At 34.3% G+C, this 19,207-nt stretch overlaps 1 protein-coding gene across 2 annotated transcripts in view; it reads left to right on the forward strand.

Moving 5' to 3' along the window:
- Positions 1-19,207, forward strand: part of LOC117174334 (calcitonin gene-related peptide type 1 receptor-like) — a 748,751-nt gene that overhangs the window by 510,153 nt on the left and 219,391 nt on the right. The window lies entirely within an intron of this gene.

Raw genomic sequence — 19,207 nt, forward strand, 5'->3', positions numbered from 1 at the left:
TACAAGCTATCTAAGGATGGTACTATAGAACGCCACCTCAAGGTAGGCCTAGTGGCGCCATCTCTTGGTCAGGCCGGAAACTTATCAATCCACCCTCATAATCTAATCTGATTTGGTAGGAATTTAATCTGTTAATCTCAACTTTATCAGAAAATTGCAAATTAATGGTGTAAATGCTCACCCTAAAATTTTTTATAACAAATAAAATTTAAGGATCACCCAGCATCCTGAAAAGGACTTTCCAGTATTAAAGTAAAAAATTAAAAACTGAAAAATTGATTTTTTAGCATAAAAACCTCCATAGAAAACTCAAAATATATACTTCAAAATCGGGCAAAAATAGGTGATCATTTGCTCGCTAAAAGGAAAAAATGTTCGAGTAAAGGTTTTAAATGTTGCAATTTAATTATTAATATATAATTAAAAATTACTGCATATCTTCGACAATCATACCTAAAAATCTTAAAAACAATCTAGACCCTACTCGGCAAGTTACTCTACACTTTATTATATTCCGTGGAGCAACAAGCCTATACTAGGCCACTTTAATTATTAAAATCCAAATTTCAAAATAAAAAAAAATCTAAAAAAAAGGAGAAACTAAACTTAATTCAAATAATGCAGTGTACCGGATTTTCGCAAGGTCAGCTCAAACTCAATAATTGGGCGTGTTCCGCAAATAAAGCATGTTCAAAATACTGCAAAAAAAAATGCTTCTATATTCATAAAAAATTCAAAAAACACCAATTCTTTAATTAAAAACGAATATCAATCAATCTCATGACATCAGTTTCGGAAATCTAGTAACGTTTAAAATCTAACCTCAAAACTGATTATAGCCTAACATTACTAAATTACTAAATTAGTAGTTTGTAACAGAATCATACTAAGGTTTCTTGAATTGATCCTACATTAAAACAAAAGAAAAGCTAATAATCTCACTAAGGTTATTGCTACGCGCAAAGAAAAATTTACACACTCAAGAAAATATACGCAGTTCGAAATACGCCTAATTCCAAATACGAACAATTAAAAATATGCAGAATTCTCGTCGCTTAAAGTTCTTACATGATTCTCTAAAAAGAGGATGGAGTAAGGGGGGGGGGGGCATAGTGGCACTTTAGTGATATTTAATTCATGGAGTTTCAATAATAGTGATTGGAAGTCAATTTTTGAGGTTATAATAAACATTAGAATGAATTTTGACTGAGGCACAGTTCTTCAAAATTCCACATTTTGGTTGACTCACAAAAAAATCAGGTTCACTCTATGGTAAATAAGAATTCCGGAACAAAACTCAACTGGGGCTCGGCTAAACTGTCTGACAAGGGGAAGGTGGCAGGGGTTAAATTCTAGAAATATAAAACATTTTTGGGTCACAGTTCAATTAGGTTCATAAAAGAAAACTCACAAGGCATAAAAAAGCGTTTCATAAATAAAATAATAAAATTTGCAATCCCTTCACCCAAGAATAATACAATAAAGAAAGGCCAAGTTAGGGAAATTCTGCCTCGACCACGTATGAAGCCATTTTAATGTTAGACTTTGAGAGTTTTAAAATTCCATTAGCAATGACCACGTATCGAGCGAAGTTTCCTTCTACTCAAAAATAAAGAGAGTTGGCAACGCAACGATTGTCTGGAAATCGGTCTCGGCATTTCTTCTCCTCCTTTTCTACGTTACCATTGATGGTGAGGCCGCTGCGTAGCAGGGGTGCTGGTTTTACATTCTAGGACTGTATGAATAAGTCAGAAATAATCAAGTTTTGTTATTTCTTCATCCTCTCCAATTCACCCATTTGATGACCTCCTGGAGCCCCAAATTACCCTGACTGCTCAGAGCAGGATTTGGTTCGGTGCCAATTAGTATCATCCGATGTGCAAGGGTCATTGTGCATTGAGATTCCCTAGTCATGTTGGGAATTGGCAAAGAAATTTCTGATCGTGGAATTTTCAGAAAGGTTTTACACCAGGCAGATGAGTCGTTTCAGATTTTCCGTAACTTACGGCGTTATTATCAGACTGACCGTCATCCTAAAATGATCCTTGTAGATGAGCATCTACAGCTCATTTGAGCCTGGTCGACGATAATAAACGCGAAAGCGAAAGAATTCAAACAACTTGAAATGCGTGTCGATAGAATCTGGTTAATCTAAGAGGTTCGAGTGGCGTCTCAATTGAGTCTCGATGTCGACAGAAGTTTCTTTATGTCCAACGATGTCTCGCCGAGTGTGAATCGTTATAATTAAAGAAAAGAAACTAACAGAGTAAGCACTTCAAACCAATTAATCATCTGTCTAGCCCTAGTCATGGAGTTTCCCTACCACAGCCGCGAATTCTGACCTTTAAAGTTAAATATCTAAATTCACAAAAAATCTCTAAATTTTCAAAAGAAAATCTGTCAAACTAAATTTATTAATTATAATTTGTGAGTTGCAATCATTTTGGAACGTCACATGTTCTATAAAAACCTTCAAAAGGGTTTCTAGAAGGATTGGAGTAGTTTGGCACCCAGAAGTAGGATCATTGAAAAAATTGACAATAAAAGCGTGTCAATTGCTTCTTCTAGTCTCTCTTTAGATCTGGGTAATTTAGGATTCTTTCCTGTAGTTATAAACGTACAATCAAACGAGAAACCTAGTCAAAATCAAGTCTTAATATTAAAAAACTAGAATGAAATTCCATATTTTGGAAAATCGTGCAGTTTTCAAGTTAGAATAAATAAAATGTTACATTCACATTTAAAATTATTGAACCTGAATTTATTAAACAACTATATTTATGAAAGTTATCAGTTTGTAAATTTCAATTAGAATGCAACGAAATATTGCCTCTAATATTTGTATCCTGCTTTAGATCACAATCCATATTATATTTAAGTTTTACATTTTTAAATTATATCAATGATGTGAAAGAATCTCTTTTACATTGATTATTCTAAAATTCTTTGATATCATCTGATGGGTACCTAAAGGAGTATCCCGGATTTCTTCTCGTGTCATATAATCAACCTTGCCGCTATATATGTTTATTTTGACCCGTGCTTCAAAAATACTTGTTGTTGAATATATTCCACGAAGAAAATTAGTACCATCTAATATTGCAAAAACATCGCCACTGGAGGTTGTTAAAACATTTCGTGCTTCGGTTGGAATAGGCTTAGAGTTCCGACGTCCTTCGCCGCGCAAATTTATTGGTTTATCGGCCGGAAAAGTGTATTTTCGGATTTCAAATTGCCGGTGCGGATTATTGTGAGGAATAAGCCGAACATGTTCAAGTCCGAGAGAAGAAAAATACTGGATAGGAGGAGACCTGGACCTGACCCGAAGAGAAGTCTCAGCCTGACGAGGAGCCCTGGCAAGAGGAGATCTGGACCTGGAACTGCCATGAAGAGACGACTCGCCAGGAAAAAGGCAGTTTTCGGGAGATGATTTTCCGGAACGGGAAGAAATAGGTATAGGTTCACCATTCGGTAAGCAGTCGAATTGGAAACTCAACTCTGCAATCAAAAGAAACAGAAAATTATGTTTTACTTTATCATAGATGTCTGAAAATAAAACGTATTCATCTAATAAAAAATCGGCGATCAAGATAGTAAATACTTCTTCCAATTTTCTACATTCAGAAAATCGTTCTAAACTTTGCAAATGCTAACACCGTCAAATAAACTACTCTCCCCCTTAAAAATACCATAAATTTTGCTCAGAATCTCTCTCCCAATCTTTGTAATATAAATTATGTTATTGATTAAGCGTTACCTATTTCGGCTAAAGTCTATAAGGTATAAGTTTCACTAAATTGGTTTAAATTTATCCTTATACTCGTAATTAAGGATGAGTTAAAAATTATTTCTTAAATTTAAATTTAAATTGTAAAGTTGAATTTATTAGATTATATATGCTGGAAATAATTTGCAAGGCAGTGTATTAAAGAGATTCCAAACCTAGTACTGTCATCTAGACGTGCGCCTCTCAAGTAGAGAGCGATACAAGAAGGAAAAGTGCTCAGTAAATGCAAGCGAGTCGGTGCACTGTCGTATGCCAAAATAAATATCGTTCGATATGAGGAGGTGAAATGTCAGTCAGCGAATTTGTATTAGGTTGAGTAGTTTCTGGAAGGCAAAGGTTTGTATAACGATTAATAATTAGCAATAATATAAAACTGTCGAAAGAATTCTTAAAAAAAACATTTGCAGGATCAAGAAGAATGTATTTCAAGGAGCATTAGACGTGTTTGTAGTAAATAAAACGCTATTGCCGTTAACTTTGATGTTTTTTTTCAACTTGTCACCAACTTTTATGGTTATTCTTATCACAAAAATCCTTGAATAGTGTATTATTAGTCATGCGAGGAATTTGTAAATTGTCCATTTTTCCCATACTTAAAAAAATGGCATTCGCTTTTCTCAACAATGAAAATCCTCAAATTCTTATCAAATGTCTTGATCACATACCCACGTACACAACATATGGTACATTACCAACTGCACAGATATACAGATGGTACTTTTCTACATGTCGACGCTCAAATTTAGAAGTGCAATTTCCGGTTTAGAAATTCATGCGAATGCAGTATCACTAGGGTCGCCTTTCAAACTATTTCTTTATAACACGTACACACATTCTGAATTCTTTCGAAATTATTTTATATTTAGTTCTTTCTTATTTCGGATCAACTCAAATAAACATGGGAAGAAAATAAAAATTGATATGGATATACTATATTATGGTATTTACCAACATAATTCAGGAGAGACACTAAGAATAAGACGAGAGTATAGGAAATCTTCATGTTTTCTGATTAGAGAAAAACGGAGTGATACGATTATGGTAATGAATAATTTGATGAACAATGTAAATAATATATATTCACAGCCTTCATTCGATTATATAATACCATAAAGTCGTTATCTAACGAATCGTAGACATGAATATTTGTATTTCTGAACCGTTTACGATTCACTCGCATCCGTATAAAAATTTAAATACAGTACTGTTGAATCTGATATCGAAATTAACATAATATCTTCAGTTTCAGGTACATAAATCCGTTTCATAAATGAAAACGAAATAAGCCTCGCAAAATTAGTGTTACATAAGAATTGCAACTTATAACTATAAAAGAAAAAAGCAAGAATATAAAACTCTCAATAAATTTTTTTGAATGAACAATCTTAGACGCAGTTTGTTTTCCGATCTTCGCCTTCTGTTCTTTCCTAAAATAAGTTACAATTATCTAAATCTGATTACCAAGATTATTACTATTTTTTCAAAAAAAATATTTGCTGCAAACCTTGAATATTCTAAATTTCTTGAATTATTTTCATTATAGTAAAATCCTGAAATTCTATTAATTCCTTAAAAGTCTTGTATTCCGTAACTGTTTAAATTCCTTCAATTTCGGGAAAATTCGGAATTCCCCGAATTCTTTAAATTTTATAATATATTAGGACATTTCACGTCATTCAGATCTCTAAGCAATCTGACATCATAAGCCTAAAATTCAAAATAATAGATTGAAAATGGCGGCCGTGTACTCTTGATATTATAAAAATATACTTCAAATTAATTGAAAAACCATACTTGGTGGTTTTCGGAGTCGCTGATAACAAATCCGATATCAGAATTTCAAAATTCAAAGTGGCGGGCAGGTGTCCTTGATTTTATAAGAAGATTCTTCAATTTAATTGAAAAACCATAATCGGTATTTTTTACGATTGCTGATAACGAATCCGATTTCAGAATTAAGAAATCCCAAATTCCGGGTTCAAAATGGCGGCCGTATACTCTTGATTTGATATATTTTATATCAGAATTTCAAAATTCAAAACGGCAGATCCAATATGCCGGGTCAACACTCATCCTGACTCATTAAATTGTAATACAATACCTCTGAATCGCTTAAAATTGTGGGAATGGGGTTTTATAAGATTTTGATTGTAATACCGCATTCAAAACTCTCAAATTTAATTGGTGGATTATGAAGATACAGCTGGAAAGCCTAAATTAAAAATGGACCGTTTAATATTGCGGTCAAACACTTTAAACAACTTATTTTAATTTGCTCAAACTTTTTCTAGCCACTCGAGTTAACAAAATTTTAATATTTAGGTCTCTTTTTATAAACATGTGACTGTGTCTATTTGTATCTGCTTCCTCTGTATCTGAATATGTATTTGTCTGTCTGTGATAAAAGTAGAATATAGAAAATATTTATTAAATTATTTTTAAGAGTACACGGCCGCCATTTTGAATGATGTAACGATGATATCAAACTCGTTATCGGCGATCCTAAAAGCCCCCGAGTATATCTGCAAATTAAATTATTGTGATTAAAAAAATACTCTATAAGGAAAAAGTACTTTTTATACAACAATGCGCAACTACCTAGTGAATTATTAAATTTTCCTTATTTTCGATTATTTCTTGACATCGTTTGGACATGCTTTCAAGCAGTCTTTATGCATGCATTGGAGAAAATGACCGCCAGATTTCTGGAAGACGTTCACTGTACCTTGATAGTAATTCAGATATCTCTCGAACTTGGGGTACGACATGCCGAGTGCGTGGGGTACGAAATACGAGCTAGGTGGGGTAGGAAAAGTCAGTCTTATTAGGTTACTCCAGAGGTTAATTCGGGACTTGGGTTAACTTGAATCAGTGGAAAAGATTCAGTTTTAATATTTAAAATTTATGAGTTTACGAATTAAGACAACCTCAAAACACGTTACACAATATTGTTACACACACTAACTCTTAAAATTAATTAATCACAACTGAGATTTTTTTCCACGCCCTTCGCAACGAACGAGCCAAGCCACCTTTTCTCTTATCTGGATCTTTGCATTATTTGGAAAATCGTACACTCTCAAAAATTTCCTCTTAACGATAAAGAAATACTTTCACGGTTAAAGTGCTATCATTTGAGAATTAAGTTTGAAAACAGATCCTTAAACGGTTAAAGTGCGAGTCGTTTAACGAAAAATCGTTCCAACGATAAGCGATTCTACTTTAACGCGTAGAATATTCTTTTAAAATGCAATCGTTTAATGACTAAAGTGCATACTTTTAGCGTTAAACTGGATCGTTTAAGAGTGAAACGAATTTGCTTTTAAAGTATTCTACTTTAACGATCAAAGGACCAACTTTATCGCTTAGAGGGAATTTCTGAGAGCCTACGTATGAACGTAGGTCCTTAGCTCGGCTTGATTTTACAAAGTGTGAACTAAGCACCTTCTAAAACGTACGATCAGCAAAGTGTAAGAAAATAAAGCAAAGGGAAAATTCAGAGCGAAAATTCAGCCTAGACCTTGGGTCCTTATCAAACGAACACCGACCCTTTTGTACCTAAGTGGTCACCTGTCGCCTCCTGAGAAGTGCTTGCTTCAAGGTCAGGTAATGGATGATTGTGCTGAGGCTTCAACAAGGAGGCAGTTCCTTACGGGTCATTTAGAGAGTCGGATCGATTCGAATAGTCATCTGATGTACGTGTGAATATTCCATGAATGTTGAAAAATTTTATCATTGAGTAAAGAAATTAAAATCATCTCGTAAAATTTCGTGTCTTATTTATTAAATTATCTTACAAAAGCTGTCACAATAATAAGCAATGCATTTAGAAATAGCTATTTTAAATCTTAAAGAGTATTTTATGAAATCAAGAGCAGGATGGTTATGCGTCGAATGACGTTTATCATTTCGTACCCCGACAAGCGGACACTCCATGTGACCGGCACTTTTTACCCCAGATGATCGAGACTCCGTACCCCACATGACTGTGTAGCATTCACACCGCAAGGGTAATTTTTGTGGCAGGTATATCGGGCACTAAAATTGGTGTTTCATTCACACTTTGTTTGTTCTGTGATGTAATAACTGTTAGGCAGTGAATGCACGTTTTTCCTCAAGTTTCCTCTTCATAGAACTCTAAATATTCTCGATTGGGTTTGCATTAGGTGATTGTGCGGGTCAGTCTGAATTCACTATGCCATTTTTCTCTTTCCTCACTGTGTACAAGCGACTTCAATGTTTTGGATCGTCATCTTCCTGGAGTATTTAATTAGAAGTTTCTGTTCCTAACCAGTTCTTAGCGGACATCAACAAGGCTCTCTAATATCAGTGATGCTTATTGAGGTATGGGAAGATAAAGATTCCAAAATATCCCAGGAATCAAGTTATAAATTACGCCTAACTCGGTCACCAAGACATCCATATTTACAGAAAGGACAGATCTACGAATACAAGTATTTTTGTGAAGGGAGGTGGCGCTCTAATTTCCGTAAGTAAAAAAATAGCCAGTAATAAAATATTTATTTAGAAAACTCTATCAAACAAATTTTTTTTAAAATTAGACTTGCTCTTATCGATTATATGATCTGTTCTGTATATTTTTCACCCACTTCTCCTATAGAAAGTTGCAATAAGCATATTGAGTCCGTAAATGATGTTATATGGCTTTTCCGCTAGCGAAGATCTTGCTTACAGGCGATTATAATCTTCCTGGTGTTTCATAGTATACTGCTATAATGCTATAATTGATTATAATTCTTAGACATTATTGTTAACATGAAACCTGTTATTATAAGAAAATCTTTTTAATAACATATTAAATTTCACACAGATTTATAATCGATAAGGTTTTATTTGATAGGATGTTTCCATTACTAATTGTACAACTATAATAAGTTGACCAATATAGAACTAATGTTTCCTGGTGAGAAGAACGTTTTGACTCTTGAAACGTAGAATCTTTAATAAAGGATCTATAAACTCATAAGATCCTAATTGTCTGAAGTGTGTCAATTACTTTTAACAACACTACTACAATTTATCATTATCTCAGACAAAAGAACATTCACATTGGATGAGCAACATTGATTTGAATTAAGTACGATAATTAACACGTCTTAACGGACAGGAGATCTTTAGTCACAGGTAAAACAGTAGATGCAGCCAAAACTATATCTAACAACTATGAATATTTAGATTTTAAGCAACTGAACAGCATAGGAAATAGTCAGAAAAAGCTTTTAGACTTAATTTTTTGTAATATCAGTCCTACAAATATTCAAATGACAATGGAAAATTTAATAAAGTTTGACGCATTTCACGCTCGCTTAGAATTTAAGATTCGAAAGTTGATTGGCAAAATGAATTTCCATTCAACGATATTCAAATTTGAACTAAAACTTTTATTCTCATAGTAATTTTGATATTAAAAAATATGTACCCACTAAAAAAGCCTTCCTTTTAACATATCCCACGTAGTTCAATCTTGAGTTAAAAGACATTACTCGACTGAAAAAGACTGCTCATAAAAAATTTAAGCAAAGTCAATTTTTAAATAATTATGAAAGTTTCAGTTTCTTAAGATCAAGGTGCAAACCCCTAAATGACAGTTTGCATCTTCAGTATGCCAGTGATATAGAAAGAAACGTACAAGAGAATATCGTGATCTCCTGGCATTTCGTAAATAAAAATATGAAGGACACAAGTGTCCCAAGAAACATAGTTCATTATAATATAGAAATTAGAAACGGTAAAGAAGTTGCACATGTCTTCGCGCAATACTTCAATTGTGTACACACAAACAACCAATTTTCAAATTATACTATAAGTTTTGACTAGAACGTTGCACTATCTGAACTTAAGATATCTCCACAGAAGGTATTCAAGAGAATATCTAACCTAGATCCCCGCAAAGAGCCAGTACCGGAAAATGTGCCACCTCGTTTTTTCAAAAAGTGTAGCAGTGTACGCTCGGAACCTTTAAGCATTCTACTCAACTACTCTTTGAAATTCAGGACTATTCCAAAAGGCTGGAAGGTCTCATCAATAACACCAATATATAAATCAGGACCAAACAAATTTGTAAAGAACTACAGGCCCACATTCATATTGAACGTCGCTTCCAAAATATTAGATAGTTTTATAGCAAATTGTCTAAAAGATTCTCGCAGTAATATATGTCACATGTCCGGCCTTGTAGATCCGCAATCACAAATCTCACAGTTTTTAGGCCAATGGATTAAAATGAGCACTGCTTAATTGGCTTAGTAGTTATTTGAAGCAGAGAATTCAATATGTGAAAATTAGTAATTTTGAGTGAGAATTTTCACGAAATTTACGCATTAAAAAACCTGTTCATATCCATAGTTTGTCTATACTTGAATACGCGTCAGTGGTTTGGAATCCTTATCAAGCCTTGCATACAAATAAACTGAAATCAGTAGAAAAGATATTCTTGAGGTCAATTGCATTCGTGTTAAGAATTCCTAAGGAAACAGGCTATTTCGAAACTATGTCTGAATTATTACATCTATAAATGGAAAGATTTTTTTGTACAAGCTCTTAAATTATTATTTAAATAATCCTTTCTTACTACAACAAATTTTTTTTGATATTCCTTCGAGGAATTTAAGGAATTCAGCCTTCCGCTTGTTCGAAATTCCATTTCATGGAACAGAATTTTGCTCACATGTACTTCTACTCGAAATCTGTTGTAATTATAATAAGATAAACAATCTTATGTACTAGTATATAATAATTATAATTTTTGTATTTTTAATTTCATTTTAAGTTTCGAGTTTCATCGCAATAATATAAATAATAGAGTTCCCTCTAAAGTCAATTCCAAGTAAATTCCATCATGGCTGTAGTGTACGTGTGTGCGAAAACTGTTGCGCCAATTTAAGAAAAGTCTTATCTAAAGATAACAATATCTAGAATATTCGTACCGGATTATAATCTTTTCTTATTTATATTATGCAAACCAGCTCACTACTATTATAATTTAATTATTTTGTATCATAAAACTGATTTTGCGGTTATACTGACATTAAAAATAGCGATCTCTAAACTGCGCAATTTAAAGGTTACAGATACAGTACCAACCAACTTTTCAGTTTTTAGAAAATATCTTATATTTTATTGTGAGAAGGCTGTTATCAGTTATACAAATAAATCGCAATAATAATTTTTTTTAATCACCTTGAGATAGAATTTTCTAAAAACTAAAAATTTAAGATTTTAATAAGGCGCGCAGCTTGTTGTCAAATGGATGTTTGAGAATCTTTATGTTTTCAGAAATTCTGCATATTTTAATTACTATGCATTTTTAAAATATTGGATTCCATTGTTAAAATTGTGTACACCCCGCCCAGGACTTTGAGTATGCCAAACATATAACTTTGTTTTGAGGGAAAGAAAATTGTTGAAGTAAATGTATTTTGTGAGCTTCAAAATGTTATTAGTAAACATGTAATTTCCATGTATAATGAAGTATAAATAAAGGGATTTTGCTTTAACTGAATCAAACTGGATCACAAAACATTGTTACTAAGTTCAAAGTCTGCTCTATAGAATAGTTTCAGTTTTAATAATTTTTTTAGATTGCATCTCTCCAAGTACACTCGCTCAATAGCTTAGATAAGCGAGGTTCCTTATCTTTTCTGATAAGAGAAAAAACAAAATAATATGTTATTGAAGAATTAAAAGAACAATGTAGCTAAAGAATATTAAAGGTCTTTATTTATTTATATAATATTATAAAGTCATTACCTCACAAAATGTAGAAAAAAAGTTTGTTTAGGTATTTTCGTTATTTCCATGAAACCAAACTAAGTCTAAAAAAATAGTAATAAATACGACTTAAAACTTATATCTATAAAACAGAAAGCAAGAATATAAGAGTTTAATCACATATTTTGTAATAAACAATTTTCACACGGATCTTTTTTCTGAACTTCGCCTTTTGTTCGATCCTAAAATAAGTTACAATTGACAACAAAAATACTTTATTTGGTTTTATAAATAATTTTAAACAATGAATATATTTAAACTTGATGTTTTTCTCGTCCATATTTAACCTCTCGTCTAAATTTGAATATCAAGATTGTCATATTAAAAAAAAACAATATTTGATTTAAGCCTTGAGGATGCGATAAGTTCAGGATGGACGTGTTGCTTCTTAAAAGGCAAATTTTTGCACTGTAAAGCTTAAACTGTCAATATTACTGATAACACAGCCACACAAAAAAGTGTGCGGATCCGGTAACAAGACACACGTATTCCTATGAATTTTGGGGCGCTGAATTCAAATTCGGTATCAAAAGTCACCCATCACGTCATGGTTGAGCCATAACCTCAAAAAATGACTAAAAATAATGCACTGAGGCAAATAAATTTCAAAATAATGCCAGTGATGCGAATTTTCACTTCAAAAACATTTCGACAATTGTGAAGGATCAAACCTTGCCTGATATCAACTTATTTAACATAACTTTATCCAACAGAACCTGACCTCGCCTAACCTGAATTAACAGAAATTTATTGAACTAAACGTAAAGCTCTGGAAGCATATTTTCCCAGTAGCAAATGTGTGCTACATCGAATGGGTCAACTCGAGCTTAACCTAGAAATAAATCTAACCTAGCCTAACCTAACCTAACCTAACCTCACGAAACACAATTAAACTGATTGTGTTGTCCCGTTGTGTTTGCGGTACCGTTTCATTCAGCTTCGGCTTAACCTACATAGAGGTTTAACCTATCCTAACCTAACAAAACCTGACCTAACCTAACCGATTACGCTGGCAACCCTGTTCTTCCGTACTTTCATATTTTGACATTAATAGCAGTAAATGTCTGGAGTTTCTTAACCGCTTGTTGCTAGCATTATTCGCCTGTGTCTGTAACCAGGGCACCTCCATGTGGTGAAGGTGGGCAACGGATCCACATTGGCTGAGTCCCTGGGAAACGGCGTTCATGTTGTCATGGCAGACACAGGTAAAAAGCGTATTACGATGCAGGAAAAACCCCCAGTATCGGCGTCTGGTCAGGGTGGGAAAGCAGGCACTCCGACGACGTGATCATGCAACCGTAGCTCTTCATCAATGGATCACTTGTTTGGTGTAGAGTCTCATGCTACAAGGAAAAAAACCGCGTACAATGAAATGAATTTTATTGTGTTACAGCGGGAACACTTAAGTTAAGATGTGTTGCGTTAAGCAAAATTTCGTTAGGTTCTGTTAAGTTAGATTCATTTGTAGGTTAATATCGAGTTAACCTATTAAATATAGCACACTTTTAAGATTGAGAACCGTACGCTTACATAGCTACACGTGTGGTTGAATTTCCTTCGGCTAGGTTAGGTTAGGTCAGGTTATGTTGGGTGAGGATAGGTTAAATCTTTATGTAAGTTAAGCCGAAGCTGAATGAAACGGTACCGCAAACACAACGGGACAACACAGTGAGTTTAATTGTGTTACGTGAAGGTTATGTTATCTTAGGCTAGGTTAGATTTATTTTTAGGTTAGGCTCGAGTTGACCCATTCGATGTAGCACACATTTGCTACTTGGAAAATATACTTCCAGAGCTTTACGTGTAGTTCAATAAATTTCTGTTAATTCAGATTAGGCATTATTTTGAAATTTATTTGCCTCAGCGCATAATTTTTCATCATTTTTTGAGAATATGGCTCAACCATGACGTGATGGGTGATTTTTGATACCGAATTTGAATTCAGCGCCCCAAAATCTATAGGAATACGTGTGTCTTGTTACCAGATCCGCACACTTTTTTTGTGTGGCTGTGTAATTAATAGTTAACGAGTTTTTTATTCTTCATAAAATGGAGAATAAAGAAAAAGCCTTCAATCTTTTTGAATTCTGATATTAACATCTTAATCAAATGTTTGGTGTACTCTTCGTGACTCTCAATTGTACCTCATGATTACACGCACCATGCTGATCTTTCCAGTACTTTTTTCCAGTACAGTCCCGAAGGAATTAACTCCCGAGTGGAGGTGTGAAAACCGCTCCGAAAGCTGAATGGCACCTGGGTGAGGTATCTAGAACGGTGACTCTGGGATACGAGGCGACCCGAGTAAGCAGCCTTATCCTTGCATGCGGGGCTCTACAAGGATGGACGAACCCCTTTCCCTAGCTTCTCGTAATAAAGGTAATAAATAAATAGTTGTAATAAGTGCGGTTCAAAACAACAGAACGCGCAGGGCTCCCGAAAGTGGGTCGGCTAACAACGTCTCATCTGGCAGATTTGGTCTTTCAAACTGACGGCGAGGAACAAAGTATCTGCAACGAACATGCTTTCCGTCCCGGTAGTACTCTATTCATTTGGAGTAGTTCCATGGACGAAGAACGAGCTCAGATCCCTTGTTATCGGGACAAGAAAGGTTATGCACAGGAAAAAAAGCATGCATTTTAAGTCTTCTGTTCCGCGACTGTACATCTCACACCTTCAAGGTGGTCGCGGAGGCTGCTGCGGCTGCCTACGGCTGCTACGGCTGCCGCGGAAACTGTTGAAACACTCGGACTTTACTTCAGTATAAGTTTGAGCAAAATGCATCAAATCTTATCTATCTCGATTACTTACTCCTGAAAGTCCGGATTAAGAAAGGACAAGAGAAAAACTTTCGTGCACAGCTACTCGATAAGATAATGCACGGCATCTTCTGCAGAAATATGGAGCATCAGTCAATGTCGTCTGAGCTAACTTTTGCTTTCCTGAAGTCACCCGAATTGAAGTCTGGCACGGAGGGTTTTATTTTGTCATGTCAAGATGGTGTCATTTCTACCTTAACATACCGTCGCCACATTTTGAGGCAAGACATTCCCGATGATAGCTACAGGGCATGCCATGCACACCCCGTGCATTTAGAACACATACTATCTATTTGGCCAATTCATGCGAGAATAACCTACATCTAAAGGCACAATGCGGCACGAAGAGTGCTTTATTACCATCTGTCACCCTTACGGCATGAACCGCAATATCGCTCCTTTAAATGCTCCTAGGGAAATAGAGTTAATTATCGAGAATAAGAAGTGCTGCATATACTTGAACTTTTTATTCTCGACAATTGTTTCTGTTGCATACTTGAGGCCTGACATGGTTCTCTTTAACTTCGAGCTGCGAACTATGTTCGTTATCAAATTTTCGGCAGCAGCTGACAAAAACATCATAGCCAAGGAGAATGAAAAGAAGGAGACTTATAGAGACCATATAAGGGAGTTTCGACGATTGTAGTCGGTATATTCTGTTAAACTAATTATCCATATTATCAGCGCTCTTGGAGGTGCCAAGCTTTCACTGGTTAATAGCCTGAAAAGCATCCCGGCGTGTCAACAATATGCTAAAACACTTTCGGGAAAAATGCAGAAGGCGGTCTTCCTTGGGTCAACCCGTGTCCTCAGGGTGCACCAGACTTTTGCCGGATCGTCATAAGGACGACCGCAGGATTTCGCCGGGAGCGGGTGCTAATCTGAAAAACCCAATCCCAGCGAAATCGTGGTAAAATTTCAGCCATAACCACGTCTCACGACTATGAGATAGGTGGTTACAGCCTGTAACACAATCAATACGACGATCCGGCAAGAGTCTGGTGCGCCATGAGGACACGGGGCGACCCAAGGACCGCAAGTGTTTTAACATATTGTTGACACGCAGGATTTATATATATATATATATATATATATATATATATAATCGAACCTCTCACTAATTATCTAGTGTCCAGATTTAACCAATTGTTCTCGCTGCACGTCCTTGAAAAATTCAATGAAGCTGCCCCCTGGATCACATCTGAAATTAAAACTCTGAAGAGGGGACGTGATGGCAAGCTGGAAATACGCTGTTATTTATCCAGTTCCTAAAATTTCTAAACCTACCCTCTGAAAGACTTTTATCTAATGACTTTAATGCTGCAAATTTTGTTATTTTTATCTAAACAATGCAATTAGCTCCTTTAAATTTATATATCCGCTTTCCGGAAGCTGTAAAGGCCATTTGATTATTATTCTGATTCCTGTAAGCTTCTAAAATCAACTTACGGAGATTTCGGCAATAAACAATGAACCCCACATTGGGAGCATTATTGAAACCTTAATTGAATATTCTGTTTAGAAGAGAGATGTCAGAATATATGTTGAGGAGTGGTGCAATTTTCTGCTTTTATTTTTTCCCTTGGCGTTTGTCCAGAATTTAACAACTTTTCTTCTTTATTCGAAATCCACATCTGAGTCTTCCTCTAAACTAATTCCCAAACGTTCATTCTCTTCTGTGCAATCGATTTCGCTGACATCGTCATTATTTTTTTCAACTTCCGATTCCTTGGCGGTTCTTGAAAGTCTAAAGACTGTTTAGAGATTTCTGGCTTAATCACTCACATAAAAAGCTTGTTCCACTTGATGAAAAATACCTAATTTTCTGGGACTTAAAGCAGTCCAAAGTAGATAAACAAATTTAATTAACATTAACTTTCTTTCAAAAAAGTAAGCGTAAACCCTGGAAAATGTTATAAACATGACGAATGATATATCGTAGAATATATGTGACTGCCGTAAAACAATTTTACAATCTACTGAAAAAATGTATTCTATGTTAACATTTATTTTCTTTCCTTGAATCGAAAAACTACACTGGCGTGTTGCACGCCATCGATAATATATTAATAATAGTAATTTCTTAAGAAATTCGTCTACAGTTGCAAAATTTTCCTTTTTAGAAGCAAGACCTCCATAGTGAACGTATCCCATCTTCAAGGTTTCAAGTAAATATTGTTTTTAAATGCTGACAATCTTAATAATCAGATTTAGTTAATTGTAACTTATTTTAAGAGCGAAAGGAAGGCGACGTTCAGGAAAAAATTCCGAGTACAAATGGTTTATTCTCAAATATTTATTTAGAGTCTTATATTCTTGATTTCTCTTCACTAGATATAAGTTATAATTCGTATTTATCACTAATTTTAGAGGCTTTGTTTGTTTTTATGTCAGTAACGGAATTACCTAAAACCTGAAATATTATATTAATTCCGATATTAGATTTAATTAATTTAGTGACCCAATTTTATAACTGATTCGAGTAAATCGAAAATGTTTCAGAAAGACAAACTTGATGTCTACAATTTGTCAAGTAAAGACCTTATGACATTATATAAACGAATAAAGGCACTGAATATTCTTTAGTTACTTTGTTCTTCGAATTCTTCATTTAAATATCATTCCGTTTTTTTTCTAATCGGAAAAATGAGGATTTTTTATACTCTCATATTGTCCTTAGTGGTTATCCTTAATTACATTGGTAAATATATTAATATAATATGTCTATATAATGCTTTATTTTTTTAAACTCTATTTAAGTTTGTCCGAAACAAGTACGAACTAAATCTGAGCTTATTCCGGAAGAATCCAGAATGTGTGTTACAAAAAGGCAAATCGAAAATTGACCCTATTGATGCAGAATTCGCATGAATTTTCAAACAGGGAAATAAACTTCCAACTTAGAGCATTGAAATGTAGACAATTACCATCTGTACGTGTGTACAGTTGGCAGTGCGCCATATGCTGTGTACGTGGGTATGTAATTTGTACGTTTGATAAGAATTTGAGGATGTGCATTGTTGAAATGTTCGAAAAAGTGTATGGTAACCTATTAAGATGTTAATTATACGCACAAATCTTATGATTTCGTACTATGACACCCCTACTTTCAGTCTTTTGACTACTCCTCTTTTCCCATAATTCAACTCCTCTCACTTAACACAATACCTCCAAGCACAGCCGCTACTTCTCTCTCTCTCTCTCTCTCTCTCTCTCTCTCTCTCTCTCTCTGCCTTTCCCTCGTCCATTTCTCTGCTTTCCTTTCCTCGCTTCTAGCACTTTCTCTACAAGAAAAAATTCGACTGGTGAAGGCACCACCCGGGGCAGTCCGAATGGCGTCAGAACTTGACAATGTCATTTGTTCAAAGTATGAGAAAAATAGACCATTTCCAAATTCATTCTAAAAAGTTGGACAAAGTAGATGCCGCACAACCAAAATAATAACGGTAAGAATAAAGAGGACCAAAAAAATATAAAAAAAGAAGGAAGGGGATTTTTGGTTTTCGTTCTTATTTTTCCTTCCTTTTTTTATTTTTGTACCACATGAAAAACTATTTTTTTCCTTTTTGTTTTTAGGGGGAAGGGAAAAGAGAAAAACGGTTCTTTTTTCAGATTGCAACGGAAACATTTGATGGTGGTTGTCTAAATTTGGTCGTTAAATTCTTGATTTTATTTTCAAGAGTTCTTCACATTAACTTGATTATTGCTCGTTAAAAAGGGTTTTTAATTTGATTTTAATATTATTTCAATATCTTGAACTCTTATCATATGATATACGCGTCTGGCTATTGTCGCGGAAACCTGTACCTTAAATCGATTTAATGTCATACAATTCTAACAGCACAATTTTTACCGATTTTTGCGATAAAGATGATAATCAAAGTTGAAAATATGTTAACAAAAACATTAAAGCTGACAGCAATAACGTTTTTCTCACTCCAAAGACGGCTAATTCTCTTAAAATTCATGTTCCTTGATCCTGCCACTGGCGTTTTTACGAATTGTCTGATTATTTTATATTATTGCTTGTAATGAATTATTTTTAAAACTTTGCCCTCAAGACACCACTTACTGAAATACAATCTCGCTGACTGACATTTCACCTCCTTATTTTGAACGATATTTGTTTCATATGTAGTGAAAGTTGAATGAATAATAGTGTAGAGTATCTCAAAAGCGATTAATACGAAAAAATCTAATTTATTTGATTATTACTATCAGATCCAAACGCAAATGATCATAACGGAACTTACGTGGTATTATTTTATGATTTGGACGACTCTTGATTTTCATGTTCAGAGGATTAACATTGATTATGAATTTGCCAAAAGAGTTACTGATACTGCTATGCAGTTACATATAAATATTTTAGCCCCAGGATATTTCGAAACGCATGTACCAAGGAATTAATACCTTTCGATTTTTCGTTTCACAGTTAACACAGGGCAAAGCAAATGGTGTCTTGCAATATTAATTTAAAGGTTACATATATTTAAACATTTTTAATCATTGTAGTAATTGGAGAATTATTACAAAAGGGAAATACTTGCAGCATCTCTGATTAATGTACAGCTTCACAGCAGATTCGACTCGTGTAATATGAAACTTAGGATGTTAATTACACTAAAAGCTACGAGGGTAGTTCAATAAGTCCTTAGAATGAAGTATAAAAACAATTTTTTTTGGATAAATTTTTTTTTTATTTTTAAACATAATCTCCTTGGAGCTCTATACACTTGATCAATCGCTTTTCAAGTTTTTTTAATCCTTCAGAAAAGTGCGTTTTCGGAAGTTCCTCAAAATAAGCACT

The sequence above is a fragment of the Belonocnema kinseyi genome, chromosome 6 (genome assembly GCF_010883055.1).
Source record: "Belonocnema kinseyi isolate 2016_QV_RU_SX_M_011 chromosome 6, B_treatae_v1, whole genome shotgun sequence".
Lineage (NCBI taxonomy): Eukaryota > Metazoa > Arthropoda > Insecta > Hymenoptera > Cynipidae > Belonocnema > Belonocnema kinseyi.